An 18,751-nucleotide genomic window follows, 5' to 3' on the forward strand; every position below is an offset into this window, starting at 1 on the left:
CACAAAAGTGCAAAGTATTAGAATCATGAGCTATTTCTGAAATGTATCTTTCATAGTGTTTATGACACATTAGATACAGTTGAAAAGGAGACTGACTGAATGCACAGTGGTTCCCTATGGAATCTAAATGGGCCGATAACATCCCAGAATATATTACGAGAATGCTGTGCCCCCCAGGGCAGTGTGAAAGTGTATCTGATCCTCAGGAAAGAGACAGAAAAGACCAATTTGCCTGCATACAGAGGACAGGGAGTTTCATGATGTCACGTTTGAACTTCCCAGGTTTTCAAAGAAATTATCCTTATCATGAGTCCTAACAAAATATGTTACCCATTATGGTGTTTACTGATTTCTCTTCAATGGCAAGTGCCAGTCTAAACACCGCTAGCTTCATTCCCGTGTCCAGCAATCTGATTTAGAAAAGGTAGCCTTTGAGTTTCAAGGGCTCCAAAGTTTGAAGATTTTCTCCCAGAAAGACTGGATTTTAAAACTTTTAATAGAGACAATTGCAATATAACAGCTTATTTTAACTAAATTCCCTTTTTATATGAAGAAACTGGTGAATAGTGGACAAAATGTAATGCAAAATCAGCATTCTTTAAAAATGGACTGTAGAAGGCAACAAAGATGCCTTTTTCCTGCTCTATTTTGCAAAAATAAATCATCATGCCATATTATAGTACAAGTTAGAGAGGTTATCCCATGGTGTGGGGCCTTCCAGGACTTTATACTGGGACACTTGATTTGTACTTTGTATATGATGCTGCTGCTTTTTCTGTAATCACTTTACCCTTCTTTATTACTGCCATGACGATACTCAGCTTTACCTTTTCATTTCTATTTCTGTACGGTAGCTAGGGCTGACATGGTGCTTGTCCTTGTCTTACCAAGTTCAGCAATGGAGGTCAAATTATTTTAACCACATATTTTAAGTGACATATCACTTCTGGGTGTTGCTTTTGACCTAGTCCCATTACTCTTGAGATGGCTGTGGATATGGTGATTAACCTTGAACCAGTTCTGTCACGGGAAGGTCACGTTATTTCTTTAACCTGCTTCTTCTCTCGCTCTCTCATAAACATTTCTCGACCAAAACCTTGGTAAGGGTGTCATCCTCCAGAAGATAAAAGACAGCAAAGAGAATATAAGCCCTATTACAAGTGGCACTGAGAGGGCTTCATCTTTCACACAATGAGTACAGCTACTGCTCTTGAATCTGGAGGGTCCCTGATTACATGCCAGCAGAGAAAAAGCTGTCTGCAGAGACTCACATTGTGCATATGTGTTATGCTAATAAAATAATACCAATAGAATCTTATAAGAGGGATAAGGCAAAATGCCACGTTTATTGTAAATACAACAATTAGCATATGCTTTTCAGTCTCACACACACACACACACCCCATGCACACAGTCCTGCAAGTTGATTTTTATAGTTACCAGTCCAGAGTCTGGATCAATCTAGTGGCCAGCCAGATTGGTCACAGAGGGGAGCAGGGCTCTGTCGGTTGCAATCCGATGATCCTGGAGTGTGGCAAGACGAACCCAAAGTCTCATGGCCAAGCACCCTGTTCTTATAGTCTTTTTTCTCTGTTGAGGTCTATGGATTTTGCTGTGTCAGTTTCTGACCGGTTACTCCTTGATTGGTGTTAACATTTTGAAACACCTTTGAGAGGGTCATCCTGTCCTGGTTTCGATTTAATCAATTGTCTTTCTTTAGCCTTCCCCTCAGGGTTGTCAGTCTGCCCTTCCTTCATTATGGATGCGCATTGATGATTTTCTGGTGTCCTTAAGTTTCTTCATTCCTTCTTCCTTGACCATCTGGCTATAACAATGGCCTTCACGCCTTATCTTTTCCTGATGCATGCATTCGTCATTCACACAGTCTCCCACAGAGAAGACAGAAATTAAACTTCACTAAATCTTGTGGTCAAAAACAGCTTACATCGTGCTCAGGCCTTCAACATTCCTTTAATCTAATTAACATAGACACAATACAAAATCCTGTCTCTTATTAACTAAACTTTATAACAGGTCCTAGTTGTAATGCATTGGGAAAACAGAATCTCATAGCCCCAGAGGGTCATTCCTTTCTGCTATACAAATGCGGAGGGCTAGCAGGATGAAATCAAGACATGCAGTAATTCTTATAGTACAAATATAAAATCCTGCTCCTACATATGGTGCGGTGCGTATGGTGCATATGGTGTAGTGGCAGATGGAAGTTGGATTTGACTTTGGGAAGAAGGACAGGGTATATTTGTAGACCAGAGTAAAAAGATACAACAGATACAATAGGCACCACAGAATAGACAGCTGCCTATAATATAACAGAGGTAGAAATGGATGTAAGAAACAGATTGTCAGTTGTGGAAGCTTAGCACTCAAACGTAGATGGGACAGAGTGTCGTCATGACCATGGGAGATACATGGATCAGTGCCCCCTGAAGTGCAAGATTGCGATTGGGCTGGCATTGGTTGGAAGTGGGAAGGAGACATGTAAGCTACAGTGAATCCACTTTGGGCAGATCACCCATGGCTTTGGGAGCTTGAGAAGGGCAGGGTAAGACCCAGGGGTGGCACAAGACCCATGTTAATAAGGTTAAAAAATATGAATGGACCAGGTCAATTCAGATTTACACCAGTTGAGGATCTGACCCACGGCATTCAGAACTTGGGCCTTAGCTCATTTTTCTGCTTGCTGGTCAAGGTTTTCACTGCTGCAACACAGGTACGCTCCTGAGACTTTGCAGTAGGCCTAGATCCACCCCCCGGCCCCTGTCCCCCAGGCACCAGCAGTCTTCACTGGAGCTGTGCTAACTTATGTCAACAGTGAACCAGGCCCCACATTGGACCAGAAATAGCACTAATGTACTTGCTGATAGCCTAGACAGAGACTGATGGGCAAGGGCATCGAGGAAAGGGAACTGAAAGGACTGCCTAAGGAGAAGGAAGAGCTCCCAAGGCCCTCTTAATCCTTCACCTATGGAGAGTTATATTCTCTCCATTATATACATTTCTAACTTCTCAGCCCCTCAGAGCTGGCATGGAACCCAGTAGAAATGTTATATTTCCTTTTCCAGAAAAATTAGCTGGAAGAAATATTGTGCTTACCAGAGTTCATTAATGCACAGCCAAAACGTGACATTAAGTGATACATCAGGCTTTAAAAATAAAGTTATAGTAAAGATCAAGTTTAAAACAGATTTTGTAAAGGAAAATTTAACTTGCACTAAATTATCTATGGAAATAACTCACCTGAATACAGACTTCATTCCTTACCATCAGCACTATTATAATACATATCAAATGTGTTCGTAATTACACGGCATTTATTTTGGGTTAATGACCTCTAGGAAGGTTACAAGATAGATTTAATCCTTTCACTGCTGAAAATGAAAACGCTCACTGGCCTGGATTGTAATTTCCAATCCAGCCTGAGGAGAGGACAGGGCTGTGCTGCAACAGCAATCAGCCTGTAACTCAGACCCGGCACATGTCAGGACGCCACCACAGGACTGTGGGCTGAGGCCGGGGCCAGGGCTGGAGGGGACTTGGTCTGAGTTCAATGGGGTCAAGGCCAGAAGCAGCCATTCATGCTAGTGTCACGCAATGGAATCAGGTCAAAACGAGGTCGATGAACCACAGCGGGTCAGAGCCAGCTGTGCCCGCCAAAGTAGGATTAGTGGAACAGAGGCAGTGTGAGGTGTCAGGAATGGAGCAGGGGACCAGGAACCAGAAGTGAGGCTAGGTATCAGGACCAGGGCGGGGGGGCCAGAACCAGGAGCAAAGCAAGGTATCAGGTGGCACAGCAGGGTCCGTTTGTAGCAGCAAGCAGGGGTCCGCCTAGCTGCGCAGACAACTTGCTGGTGTCTCCTCCAGGCTTAAGTCGTGTGACTGGACAAATCAGGGAGTGCCACGTTCTGGAGTGCTGGGCTCTGCAAGGCTCACAGCCTATCAATCACTACTCTGCCAGAACTGTGGTTGTGGCATGGATGTAGCAGTCACCTGGGGACCAGCAAACCCATGGTCTCATCCTGCAGATCCTCATCCTAGTTCTCTGCTGGAGTGCTAGAGGTGTAATTTCTAGCTTGGGTAGACAGACCCATGCTAGCTCTTATTGAGCTAGCTCTTATTGAGCTAGCATGCTAAAAAGAGCAGAGGAGCCATGGCAGGATGGACTGCTTCAAGTATGGACTGAGGGTCTTGGATGGGATTGCACTCAGGGTGGCTAATCTGTGCAGCAGTGTTTAATTTGTGCCCGGGCTGAGCACCAGCACCTCTGGGCTTGGCAGTACAAAGCCCCGACACCTCTGGACTTGCTGCATCAGTTATGAATGTAAAAGATTTGCTTGAGTCCCGGCACCTAATTGCTTGAGCCCCTTTCATTACGAATTAAGCACTGTTGTGCAGCCACGGCCACACTGCTATTTTTAGCGCACTGTGTCAATCAGAGCTAGTGGGGGTATATCTACCTGAGCTGGAAATCATAACTCTAAAGCTCCAGGCATTCCTAGAACCATAATCTGGTCCCTTCGTCACCATTGCTCCAGGGGGCCCGGAGATGAGCAAATAACTGATTTTTTGCTTCATTGGCAATTCCCCCCAAAATTGAAGGAAGCTATTTTGGGTTAAATGAAACGTTTCATTTAGACTTCAAGGGTTTTTTCCGCTTTTTTCACTTTTTATACCATTGATGGAAATTCTGAAGCAAAGCGTCATTTCACATAAAAAAATCAAAGCATTTTGTTTAGAAAATGTCAAAACAACATTTTGACTTTGGGGGAATTTTGTCTGTTTTTGGTCAAAACAATTCTGTGAAATTGACACAAACATTTCACAAACGTTGAATCTGAATCTTTTACCACCAAAAAAAGAAGAGAAAGAAAAAAAAAAAGTTTTGGCCAGAAAAGTTTGCCCAGGTCTAGTCCTGATGGTGTTGCAACTTATTTCAGCCTGCACTAGGTCAGCTGCACTGACTAGTGAATGGGGGGAGAAGCAGAGACAAGACTCCACCCACTCCTCTGCTGCCCACCCACCTGCATGGGGAACATGGAGTAGAAACCTGATGGCAGTTGCTCTCCACACCACACAGGGTTCAGTGATGAGGCTAGCCTGTATAAGGGAGTCTCTTTATGCCCCCCCTTATTCCCTGGCACAGACCCTGCTGGTTTGTGATTGAGCCCATTGTGGGGGACATTGTTCCCTTAGGTGAAACGCACTCCTGGGCACAAGATCTATGCAGCCTGTCTCTTGTAGGATTTAAATGGTGCACATGTAAAACACTGGCAAAATGTTTCACATTCACATCTTGTGGCTGAACCACTAGAGGATAAAAACTTACTACTGCTTCTAGGTAGGACCTGATCTTTAAAGGTATTTAGTCACCTAACCCCCACTGAAATCAGTTTATGTTAGATGCCTGGCCCTTACTCCTTTAGCACAAGAAGAAAAGATCTGTGCTGCATCACTAACAATCCAGATTGTGAGTGGCCCCTACAAAGCCACGCAAAGGTGGAGAGGCAGGTCCGCAGCTTCCCACCCCACTTTCTGTGCTGGGAGGAGTGTGTAAACAAAACAAAACAAAACCTCAATTGCCAGATTTTTTTCCCCTCTATGGAGAAAAAAGACAAGTGCCCTCAATCCATCCCTTTTCCTTGTGAGTTTCAGACATGACATCAGGTTAGTGGGGTACCATCTACGAGGGAATCATACAGCTGTGCTGGCTACTCCAGAACCAAATGAAGCACATGCTCCCTACACAACTAGGAGCTGCTGGGCTGAGTGAAATGTATGACAAAGTTCCTCCCCCTAGAACTGATGTTAAAACTTAATTATGAGGTGGCTTTGGCTTTGTAGTTCTCAGCACAGCAGCTGTGGGTGTCCCCGCAGGTCGAAAGCGCTTTTGTCTGCATTCCTTCACCACCCTGTCTCCTTATTCCTGCTGGGATCTTAACTGAAGGTCAACAACTCTCCTCTCTAGCACTCAGATCCTTACCCTGACTTCTTCAGTCACTAGCTGCAATTCACGTGTGCAAACGAAGAAAGCCATGGTCCATTCTGGAAACCTACAGCTTGGCTTTGGCTACTCACCTTTCCCGCTCAAGCTCCATTTTCAAAACAGGATTTTCATTTTTCAGATGTTTTGCTTTGTGATGAACCGCTTCACCCTGTGTGGGTGCCATTGGTTGCAGGCAGCGTTCCCTGACATATTTCAGAGCACTGCGGCCTGAGGGTGATGTTGCAATGCTGAAGCAGAGCTATTGTAGCTCAAAAGCATGTCTCTTTCACCCACAGGAGTTGGTCCAGTAAAAGATATTACCTCGCCCACCTTGTCTCTCTAATACTAGAATACTGACAATCATGTAAGAGGAGTCAGGGCTCCATTCTAGCCTACTGCAGCATCCTGAAATCACCCACGGTGAGAGACACTTTAAACGACACTTGAATTAAAAACTTTCCCCCAGGAACGGTAATTCTGAACCGCCCGCTGGCAGCTTCCATCTTGCTGAAAAATGAATGCTGGGGACAGTGGCAGTGCGTAGCAATCCTGCTTCAACTGTCAGAAAAGAGGAGTGAAATTCTGCCTCCTCTGAAATCAAAGGCAAAACTCCCATTGACTTCAGCGGGGCCAGGAGTTCACCTGAAAACTTTAAATATACAGTAGTAGCACAACTTCTAACAGAAAAGGTCTTCTTTTTTAAAAAAAGAATACAATAATTGCCACATACAGTGCTGCCCCCACAGAAGCATTCTTAAGCCCCGTTAGTATTTATAGCGGGACAGTAGCACTGGCCCCGCGGAAGTCAATGGGAGTTAATACTGAAACTAACGTACTGTTTTAGTAATAGCAACTGAAGCATAAGAGTTCGTCCTTTCCAGAATTCTTGGTTTCGCTGGGGAGGCCGTTTGATCTAGTGGCAAGTGCATTAGTGCAGAGATCTGTTTTTTCCCCCAGCTCTGTAACTGGCTTATTTCACTTGCCTTGTCTGTGCCTCAACTTACCCATCTGTAAAATGGGGATAATGATACTGACCAACTACTGACAAAAAGTGCTATATGACAGATAGGTATTATTTAACTCTTGATATTCTTGTGATCTATAGAAGGGTCCATTTTTTTTCTTTTGAATCCTGATAAATTCTTGACCTCAATATCTTGTGGCAAGACACTCACAGACTAATTGTGGGTCATATGACAAAGTATTTTTCTTCACAAAGTTCTCAGCCCAGAAGCAGATCATTGTACAGGAGTTTGGTTTGGCTCTTTAGAAAATGTGACCCCAAATCTTCAGAGGTGAGGGAGCAGTGAGTTGAGCAGTCATTCCACCTAACCTGTAATCGAATGGGGTGATCCAGAAAGAATTATAGCAGCAACCTTTCATTCCAGCTTCACAATTGGAAAGTTGAAAAGGCTTGGAAGGCAGCCAATGTTAACGCTGTAGTCACTGGCAAGGTAAAAAGTGGTTTGAAAAGATATACAACTCTCCTTTCACAAAGGCGGGTGCACTGCTTTAAAGTTGAAGTGAAACATCTACAGAGCACGTATATTGGGAACATGAAATCCAGAGACTCCTGGTGCAGTTCGGCTTTCAAAGTTTCTGAAGCCATTAGTCATCTACACAATGACTAACATTGCTGCAGGAAGACGTGGTGGAGAAATTGACTAGTTTTTGTGGAATAATTGCCTTCAGGACTCCAATTTACAGCAATAGGTTGTTAAATAATGGCTAATGTTCAGCTTTATTTCTTTGTGAGCAACGGGAGGCTGTAATGAAGCACGGTCTAAAGTTTAGTCAATGGTAATAAATGAAAATAATTTCCTTCTTAACGAAAAATAGAAAAGGAGCTCATCATTAGGGCTCTTATTCCCACAAGCCTTATTTGTAAAAAGTTGATATCAAGGTTGCACATTTACGCACTCAGAGGTCTGGGAGTGTGAAAGTTAAGGGTGCCCTGAATGACCTTAACTCTGCCCCCTGATGTGTATCATTACAGAAGAGTCTAATTCCAGGACTGCATATTGTGAACTCCAGGCACTCCCTCACAGGAGGCAACAGGTGAGCCAGCACTGACACTAATTAGAGAGGTAAACTGGGGAATGAAATGTAATTAGCTAATCAGGATAGCAGGCTGGGGAGCCAAAGAGCCAGTTAGCCCAAACCTGATAAGAAGGAAGTACAAGGAGGAGGAGCAGATCTAGTTGAGTATAGGGGCAGAGAGTGCTCCAGGAAGGGAGACCCCGTCTCCTCTCAGGCCTTGGGGAAAGGACCAAAAGCACTGAGGGAACACTGTAAATAGCATTGCTGTAAAGGTGGTGGTGGAGGGAAGAAACAAAGTGCAGGGTGTGTGTACCCAGCCAGTGGAATTGGAGCCGGTTTCTGTGGTGAAACAAGGCGGGAGCAAACTGCACCCTGCTACACCCCATTTTGTGCTGCTCCTCGGGAGGGTGGAGGCACTGTCAGGAACAGATCTGCCCTTTTGTCAGACAGGGGCTGTATGTCAGAGCCTGGGCATGTTCCCCGCTTTGTCTAGCTCTGCTCTCAGGTACCGAGTCATTTATCTGTATAGGCAGGAACAGGAATGGCTACAACCCTTAGGAGTGTCACCTAGTTTCCTGCTGGCTAAAACAACCTTGGGAAGTCACTGCACCTTTTCAAACCCCCACCCCCTGTGGGAAGGAGGGAAAAGCAAGGGTTGGTGGCCAAAGCTTATTGGAACAATTCAAGTTGTCAGTGTTTGGTTAGGGTCCCTGCTCTGAAACTGCCCTCATTTTAAGACAACTTCTTATTTCTCTTGCACCAGTTGGGTCAGCAATTGATTTGACTTTATGAGAATGGGCTCAGCATTAGTCCCTCTTTAATAATTTCATAAGCAAGAAGTCTAGTCAGCGTTCGTTAACTCATACCATCTGGGCTCATAATAAAAGCCTACAAGGCAGGAATTCCTCTTGGGACAGCTAACAGTTCTCCTTTGGGTCAGAGGAGACCGCAAACTAGGATCCAGTCTCTGACTGTCCAGGTGAAAGTTAAAGATTCCAGACATTTGTTGGAAACAAAGCAAGGTAACGCCAATGTCCTTGCCAAAATTTCTTCTTTCATTGATGGAGGTTCTAATGATTGAGAATGCATGCGAACTATTGCTAAACACATAGTGGCTACTTGTATGGGGTCTGTTAAGAATAGACTAGAACCCTAGCTGTGTAGTTGGCATTATTTAGTTCTTTACACTAACTCAATGTTATCGTCCAACCTGTTGGTCAGATTTCTCATACATTTCCCCGCCTCAAGTAAATCCCATCAGCATTTGTAAAGAGGGCATGTACCATCCACGGACTCGGTTTTCTCTGTTCTGTGTCTCATTACAAGCAGCTCTTGGCATGTTGATAAGTTAGCTTCCAGATAAGCAGAACACGCTGTACCGTTGTCTTGACTTGTGCAATAACCACAGGCCACTGTTTCTATGGGAAACAATATAAACTGGAAAGGACAATATCTAATATGATTAAATTATTTCTTTGTGTCTATTATTTGAGTGTCACCACAGTGCTCAATAGCATCTGAGAGAAGATTTGAAGACGATCATCTGGCAGATAGCAAGCCCTTTACTATACTCAGAACAAGTGTTGCCATTTAACACATGGGAGAGCAGATTACACTACAAAGAACTCTGAAGCAGCCAGCAAAGTTCAGGTGGCTTTACTGGGTTGCGAATCAAATCAGGTGGACCAAAGCTAACGATGACCATGCATTTGATTTTGATTGGAGGAGCTAAGGAAGAGTTGGACTGTCATGCAAATGATGCAAGACTGGAGAAGAAAAGAATGCACATAAGTCAGACAACTAGTTTCGGGAAGGCAACATGATGTTTACTCTGTGCCTAGGTTATGAAGGAGTGGGCTTTAGGGAAGACAAGGAAAATCGTACTATAAAACACAGACCCACCCTGCATCAGGGACATAGCTTTTATCCTTGTGACATGTTGGATGTTCGGGGTCACACTTTGCAATCCAAGCTTTGGGCCTGCCAAGCAGTGCTTTTTGTGGAATCTGGTTAAAGGCATTAAGATCCGTTTATTAACTGTTCTGGGATTCTTTTTAAATTGCAATAATTGCCCATTAAAAGCTGCTTTTCTTTAAAGCAGCCTGCATTGCATGTGAAGACTTGAGTTGGGGATAACAGCTTTGGGGTACTTCAGCAGTGGTGCTGGAATGCTTTTTACAGTGGGGATGCTGAGGGCCAGTGGTCCCCAAATGTTTTACCTTGCACCCCCCTTACCCCTGTCCGTGCTCCCTCTCCCCAGAGCTGGGGCCAGGATGGGGGTGTGGCTCCGGGAGTGGAGGGGCGGTGCAGACAGGGATAAAGGGAGCTGAGGCTGGGACCACAGCTGTGGGGGGAGGGGTGCAGAGCCCGGGGGGAGGGGCCGGTGGCTGGGACCCTGCGCAAAATCTGGGGGTGCTGCAGCACCCCCCACACCCTAGTTCCCATGCCTATGTCCCTCAGAGAGAAATTGAAATTTGATCACATAGAAGGCAGAAGCAAGATAAGAGGCAAAGGGAGTTGCATATCCCCTCTCTGCCAGAAGGAGCCTCACTAAAGCACTTTATTGGCATGGGGAGAACTGGATGACTTTAATAATACAACACAAGGGAAAATGTTGAATGAGAAGATCCTAAACTCTTGTTTAGTAAGGTGCTGAGGGGGAGTCCAGGTGCCCCTCCTTTCCCTGGCTTGGCTAAGCAATGCTTCCCAAACCTTACCTTCTCCTTCTGTTGTTACGATCTATTTAAACACTGGCAGGAGGAGTAGATCAGCCCTAAAAATAAAATCTGAAGAAGTGGGTATTCACCCACGAAAGCTTATGCTCCAATACGTCTGTTAGTCTATAAGGTGCCACAGGACTCTTTGCCCCTAAAATAATGGCGATCAGTTAAGGCCTAATCTTGCTTTCACTCATGTTAACTGGAGTCCCATCATTGACTTCAGTGGAAACACCCGCAAGCCCCCTCTGAAGAGAGGGCTATAAGGGTTATCATTTCCATTGTTATGAGAAAGACTCCTATTTACTTCAGTGGGAGTTGACTGGTCGCTGGAGAGTCCAAGCGATGGGTTTTGTACATAGTATTGTTATATTGCTGTTTTGCCAAGACAATTTATAAAAAAAATACCAAACCAAACTTCCCTGCCCAGTCCAAAGACATGGGCCCTCCCTAAAATCCTCTCTTCCCCATCCTCTTAAACGCTTCAGTGTGGATCCATTGTATCTGTAAATTAGAAAGGTGCCCTTTCTGTGGCTTTTGGTGGGAGAATGACACTAGGAACTGCAGGAATATACTTGTTTTACCGCAGAAGAGACAATGAACTGGTTGTTCTGGCTCTCTAGCTCCACCAGCTGGAACCTCTGATGTAAAAGAGCCCGGATTAGGCATAAACTGTTTGGAGAGAGGTAATCAATTTCCCTTGGTTATTCCTTTCTGTTAATACGTGTATATTGTTTCTATAGCTAGTATTGGTTTCCTTACAATTTACAAAATAAAAGTAACAGGTGGTCACAGAACTAGCATGCTTAGAGACTAATTTGCAAGGATGCTAACTCTGCATATCTACAAACATCACAAAGCATGGCCCATCGACTCGCCATCTTTCTCTGTTGCTCCTAGACTGGTTCCCGGATACATAAGAGGACATAGAACAGCATCCGAGATTAGAGATGGGGTCTTCTCCCTGTGTCCTTTAATGCTCGATGGTAGTCAGCATGAGCACACATGGAGGAGGAGCGTCACTACTGGAAACACTAAAGTGAACCATTTCTGGCCCCCTGAGACCACTGCACGTTTTCAATTAGTTAGGAAACCAGCTTACTAAGGAAGGGGGGAAAGGCATGTCATCAAACATCTGTATTCTCCCCCACTCCTCTCTGGATGAGAATTTGGAAACAATGAAATTGGGTTTATATTTTATTCAAGTCTCCTGCCCAGGATCAGATCTAGGGGGTGGAATGGCTGGTATCCCTAGTGAAATGATTTGCTCATCACTAATATGCAGGTAATGGCATAGCTACCAAAGTTCTCCACCTACTTTAAGGCATCTGAGCAATCAGTGTTCAGTGGTCTCTGAAGCTGATTGGAATGGTTCATCTCTTCCCTAGCAAGAGTATTTTATGTTCACCAAGGGGGGAAAAAATTGAGAGTAACTGCCTGAATTACCAGTGGAAGCAATTTCTTCCCTGACAGTCTCTCCTGTCTTCTCTGCTCCTAAAGGAACAGTATACATAGATTCTAATAAGGCTTGTCTGTTTGTGTTGGGCATTTCAACCAGACCAGAGAACAGAGACTCTGCCTTCTCACATTCAGGAAAATCTCATTCTTGCACAGATTCTTCCCTGACAGTACAAATCCTTTACCCCCGTAGATCAGAGGAAAAACTTGCTTCTAGGCACCATCTAGTTAGCTTAATTGTAACATAACGTTTATAGACTGCAACAGTATAGAGCTAAGCTGCCGATTTTCATAATTTAAATTCATGAGAGGATGACGATAAAAAGTTCTAGTCGCAAGTTCCTATTCCACATACCCCTCACTCATCCAGTCCTCTATAGGTATGTCTGCATTGGAGCTGGGAGATGTGATTCCCGGTGGGTGTAGACATACTTATCCTAGCTCTGCTTGAGACAGTAGTGTGTCTAAGGCAGCATGGATGGTGGCTAGGGCTAGCTGCTCAAGTATGTACCGGGGGGTGGGTGCGATTGTACCCGGGGCAGCTAGTACAAGCGACAACGTGTGCCACCACTGCTATTTTTAGGTCATAGTTCAAGCAGAGCTAGCGCTGGTATGTCTATGCAAGCTGAGAATCACATCTCCCAGCTCAAATGTAGACATACCCAGTGATGCCTCCTCTGTCTTTAGGTCAGTTCTTTTACATCAAACCAATCCATTCCTGTAATGGACAGGGCCCCTTTAAATAGTGTGTGAGTCCTCTAACAGTGCTCCCTGTGCTCTATGTTTTTGGCAGACCCAGACACCAGCCAAAGCAGCAGTACCTATGGGGCTGCGTAAAGAGAAAGAGATACAGTCGCTTTCCTTATATTTTAAGCAGGAGATTAAGCACAGACTCTTTCCTGCTGTATAAAATACTCAGTAGGAATCAAGCTCATTATTTTGAGTAGCCTTGCTCCAAGTCTCTGGAAGTGGCAAGCAGAGCTATGTGAAGCTTCACCTTGAAAAACTAGCTTAGGTTCATACTCCACCCCAAACACCAGCCCGGATGCAGAGGGAAAGTGGATGTTCATGACCTTTGAGTGCTTGTCTACACACCAGGTGCAGCCAGGGCAGTTAACGGGGTCTCATTTACCCTCTCTGGGCCAGTGTGGGGAGTACACCCCCTCACAGATTTATACATTGTCTAAGTTCTGGGCCCAAGTCTGGTGCATAAAGCAGCAGAACCTTCTGAAAGAAAACTCCTAAAAGGAACGGACTCCATTGCAGCCTGGTTGGGCAGTGAACCCTGCTGAGCAGTAATGCCTTCAGCCCACCTGTACCACTGCGGCCAGTAGGAAGCCGTTTACTACCAGACCAGTATCCAGCTCATTGTTTATTTTCCCTCTGATTCTCCCTCCTTCCTCTATTCACATTCGACTGACTTCGCTTGCCGGAAGTGAGAATGCTGGTGACCTCACTGAGACAGCTGTGATGTGAGAACGAAGAGGAGTGGTTAGCCTATTCCACAGGAAGCGCCACCATGGGCATGGATGGGTTCTGCTCTTATCTGTTAAGTGTTTAGTTATCTTTGCAGGACAGGAGCATTGTGAAGTAGTGCATGGGATTGGGGTTCAGGACATGTCCTGCCTATTCCTGGCTCTGTCCCTGGCCTTGGGCAAAGTCGCTTAGCCATTCTGACAGGTTTCAGAGTAACAGCCGTCTTAGTCTGTATTCGCAAAAAGAAAAGGAGGACTTGTGGCACCTTAGAGACTAACCAATTTATTTGAGCATGAGCTTTCGTGAGCTACAGCTCGCTTCATCGGATGCATACTGTGGAAATTGCAGAAGACATTATATACACAGACACCATGAAACAATACCTCCTCCCACCCCACTCTCCTGCTGGTAATAGCTTATCTAAAGTGATCATCAAGTTGGGCCATTTCCAGCACAAATCCAGGTTTTCTCACCCTCCGCCCCCCCACAGACAAACTCACTCTCTTGCTGGTAATAGCCCATCCAAAGTGACCACTCTCTTCACAATGTGTATGATAATCAAGGTGGGCCATTTCCTGCAGAAATCCAGGTTCTCTCACCCCCTCACCCCCCTCCAAAAAACACACACACAAACTCACTCTCCTGCTGGTAATAGCCAATCCAAAGTGACCACTCTCCTTACAACCTGCATGAAAATCAAGGTGGGCCATTTCCAGCACAAATACAGGTTTTCTCACTCCCCACCCCCCCACACACACACAAACTCACTCTCCTGCTGGCAATAGCTCATCCAAACTGACCACTCTCCCCACAATGTGCATGACAATCAAGGTGGCCCTTAAGATGTGTGACATGCTTTGAGCTCCTCAGGTGAAAGGTGCAAAGTACTGATTTATTTGTTCTAAATCACTGATTTTAACCCCCAAATCAGCTCAGTCTATTTTGGTAACAGTCCTTTCAAATCTTCCCTGTTCTCTCCCACCCTGTAATATGCTGCCCCTGCATTTTAGAGCTTCCTCAGCTAACTTGCCCTGCCTCTGCTAATTCCCAGACAGTCACCTGTTAGTCCAAATGGTTCATTGTGTATTTAGATCACTTTCCTTACACCCTTTGGTAGCTACACATGCAGACTCAGATAAAGGTCAGCATCACATTTGGAAATGCAAGCTGACTCCAGGGGTCTGGGAGAAGATTTTTCTCCCAGGACAGTGCAGTACTGAATGATCAGGCTGATGACTCTGGTATTGGCCACCTCCCAAAGCACAACACTAGACTTACCTGACCAGTGGTTCCCGACAGTGTACCAAATCCAGTGTTCCTCTGCTTCCTCCCATAGTAGTCACTATTTTGTCCACTTAACAGACTTCAGTTCAGTCGTTTGATCTTCTTTATGTTCTGCTAGCTGGAAGGATATTGACTCCTTTCTATCAGCATTTCTAAGCCACCTATTACAGTAATAGCTGCTGCTATAGACTGCAGAGGGGGAAATGCCTGTTTCTGCTCTTCTACCACAAATGGAACTCTTCTTCACTTTATACAGATCATGTGGAGGGAATATGATCGAGTGGAAAGTGAGACGGGGCCGCAGTCAGGACACCTGGGTTCTAGTCCCAACTTCTGCTACTGACTTGTGACTTCAAACAAGTCCTTTAACTTCTCTATGTCTGTTTTCCCATCAGTAATTCATTGTTCATTCGTATAAAATACACACACTGGTCAGCACTTCTGTAACGTTCCTACTAAAATTTAGGACTCTCATTTGGGAATGCTGGAGTATTCTGCTGGAGGGATACACACACTGTTAGCCTGCTTCTTAGAGCTCTTCTCTCAGTTGTGTTCCTAAGGGCCAAATTAACACTTGATGTAACTTAATCAACTTCAACGAAAGCTTATGCTCAAATAAATTGGTTAGTCTCTAAGGTGCCACAAGTACTCCTTTTCTTTTTGCAAATACAGACTAACATGGCTGTTACTCTGAAACTTCAATAAAGTTATAGCAGGTGTCAGCAGGGAATGGTCCCGTTATTGCGGGGAATTTTCCTGGCTTCTGTACTACCCGAGTGGAATCAGGTGGCAAAAGGATCTGAGTCCCCATCCCAACTGCCTTTAGCCAGATCCCCCGTGCAGTGGAGTCCTTGTAACCCTGACAAGGCTGGGCCCAGGATCTCTGGGGAGCTTAACACCCCAGTCTTCTTGTGGGTTGCTCGGAGGTTAGGGTGTCCTCACTCTGAGGTTCTCTCTCCACACCAGCCACTTCCCTGGCCCACTGATCACTACATTGAATTTAAACCACACATCATTTATTAAAATGGGAATAAAATAAGGGAAAAACAGAAAAGGTTTAAAGGATCTGGGAGTCCCGCAGTCTCGGCACGGGGACACCATAAACAATAATCTCTGGAATGCAATAAAATTCACAGCCTATTCCTTACATGTCCCAGGCCTCTTTCTCAGGAGCAGGATGCACTGTGCTGATATCGCTGTGGTGGCTACACGCCCTCAGGTTCCAGATGGCATGACCCTTCTCCTTATCATCAGCCCTCCCATTGGGTTTGCATCTCCCGTGAGTCTGGGCTTCAAGGCCCTCTTGTCTGGTGACACCTCCCTGCACTGGGCACCTCTCTGTCCAGGTTCCCCACCTCGTTCTCCCTAGCTGCTCACCATGCTCGCTCCAGTTGACTTGCACCATGGCCGGCAGTCTGCTATCCCGGTTCTGGTCCTGCGGCTCCCCACTGTAGCTTGGTCCTGGCTCACCATCATTGTGGCTGGTCTGCGCTGCTCCAGTACCCAGCTCTGGGCTGCTTCTCCGGGTCTGCTCTGGGCTGCTGCTCTCTTCCCGGCTCTCCTCTCCTCAGCCCTGGCAGCCCCAGCTCCCATGGAGGGAAGGCCCTGGATTCTCAGTTTTTTTCACTGGCCTGCCCACCCTGTCAATCCACTGACTTGGAGTGCTAGCCTCTCCCCATTGGCTGTGGGGACTATCAGTCCCTGGCTCCTGGTTCCTCTTTGGCTCTTCCCCTTTCTCTGGGTGTCAAGAGAAAGTTTCCATAAGGGACCAGCAGCCCCCTTACACAGGCATGAAGCTGGCCTTTGTACTTCAGCACTTTGGAACCAGGGAACAAACAGCCCTGCTGCAGGATCCCTCCTACGATAATCCTTCCAGGGCAGATGCTCAGCTGGTATAAACTGTCGTATCTCCATCTGGTGTAAACTGTCACAGGTCCACTCGCATCACACACGTTGTCATTTCCTACGTGTATTTCTCTTGGCCAGGGAAACTTTCCTAGGGAAACCATTAGATAAGTTGGCTAGGGCAGTGGACAGACCCGGCACGAGGCATAGGCAGACTAAACAATTGCTTAGGGCCCCGAGCAGCTCAAAGGGCTCCCTATTCGATTTTTATTATAAGAACGGGCCTGTTTTAGTATTGGGCAGGGCAAAAATATCCCGGCTTAGAGCCCCCAATGGGCTTGCACCGGCTCTGGCAGTGAGGAAAGCCAGAGGGCTGCGCAGCATAGAGATAAGAATATCTAGCTTCTTTGCGTCATGATTTTTAGCCTTTCCCTTTCCCACTTTTCGAACCGCGTTAATGGCATTGGGGTTTGTTTAGGGAACAAGGAAAAAAGGCCAGCGTCTGAGTCATTGTGGATTATAAATGGTATCGCTGAGGCAGAATGGCTGAAGCGTGACTCAGCTCTGATCTGAAAATGTAACTGCACGTTAGGCCAGTGGACAAGGTTAAATCGTTTCCCTTTCCTCCTTGTGCACCACCTGCTGGCACATAATTAAATTAGCATCGTCAGCCTGATATTAAAGTGCGCAGTCCATGAGAATGAGCCAGGCTTTTCCAGCTTGTTAAGCAAAGATAGAAAGGAGGGAGGGTTGTTTTTGTTTTTTTAACCACCTTGTGTACATCCTGTACTGGCTGTCAGTCACTATAAATATATCTCGTTGTACTCCCCCAGTCTTTTGGAGAGCTCTGCCAAGCGCCCTTGAGGAAGAGCGTGTTTCTCTGGGCACGGCGTGTGTCTGACTGCAGGCCGAAGGGACTAAAAGGGAACTCCAGCCCTTCAGTGTGAGTATGTGCAGGGGGCTTGACAGCCTATGGGACACATGGGGCTGCTGTGTGAAACAAATGAAATGATGCACAGAAATCATGGTGTTAGGGCTAAATCTGGATCCCTGAACAAAGCCTGTGGATAAAGGCCTTGCACAGGCATTCTCTGCCCACAGGGTGTAGGAGAGAATCCCCACCCCTTCAGGAATTACCTCAGGACACTGGCCAATCTCTGACTAATATGGATTAAGATGAAAATTTCCCTAGGGCACCTTAACCCCTACAAGGCTGCTGCATGTTCCTGGAAGCATCTGGTACTAACCCCTGTCATACACCCTATAGTAGGCTAGAAGGAGCACTGGTCTGATACCATCGGGTGATGCCTATGGCCTGCCACCCAGGCCATGGGGCTGTAGTCAGTGCATACTCCAGGCTGGGATCCCTGCATGTAGGCTGGCCATGCATCCAGTTTTAAACCAGCTAGTCCTCTTTTTTTGTGGTTTGTCCCCGGTCCGGTTCTGAGACAAAACCAGACATGGTTTTGCATGTGAGGTCACACCAATGGGGGCAAGGACGGGTGGGCTGGCCCACCCCACCCTATTCCCAGAAGTACCAGAATGTCCTTTATTCTGGGGATGTGGCAGCGGCTGCCCTCCCTGCATTCCTTCTCTGTGGGAGTTAGTAGCTGTGGATCCATATATTCTTTACCATTCTAAGGTGTCCCTAATGCCTCATTTGTGCCCATCTGGGAGTGAGCAGCCTCCTGTCCTCCATAAGTTCAGCAGTGGGGTGGATGTTTGTGTTGCGGGGTGGTAGTGGAAGCAGAATGGTAGGACTACCAGATCTACCTACTCATCCCAGAATTTGGAGCGGGTTACCCGGGGCGATCACAGCAAAACCTTGGCACTGGAAGTCACTGGCCAACCCACAACTCTAGGGAGACTGCTGTAAATAGGGGATTCTTAAGACCCGTTGGAGAGAAGGGGTGGATGTGGGACAAATACT

At 46.0% G+C, this 18,751-nt stretch overlaps 1 long non-coding RNA gene across 1 annotated transcript; it reads right to left on the reverse strand.

Annotated features, from left to right (window-relative positions):
- Window positions 1-1,593: 1,593 nt before the first annotated feature.
- On the reverse strand, window positions 1,594-16,392 carry LOC141991374 (uncharacterized). The gene is made up of 3 exons (XR_012640355.1): window positions 16,354-16,392; window positions 14,971-15,531; window positions 1,594-1,886 (listed from the first exon to the last, which is right to left on the reverse strand). It is a non-coding gene; the product is annotated as an uncharacterized LOC141991374 (long non-coding RNA).
- Between the last annotated feature and the right edge of the window lie 2,359 nt (window positions 16,393-18,751).

This window comes from Natator depressus, chromosome 7 (assembly GCF_965152275.1).
Source record: "Natator depressus isolate rNatDep1 chromosome 7, rNatDep2.hap1, whole genome shotgun sequence".
Classification (NCBI taxonomy): domain Eukaryota; kingdom Metazoa; phylum Chordata; order Testudines; family Cheloniidae; genus Natator; species Natator depressus.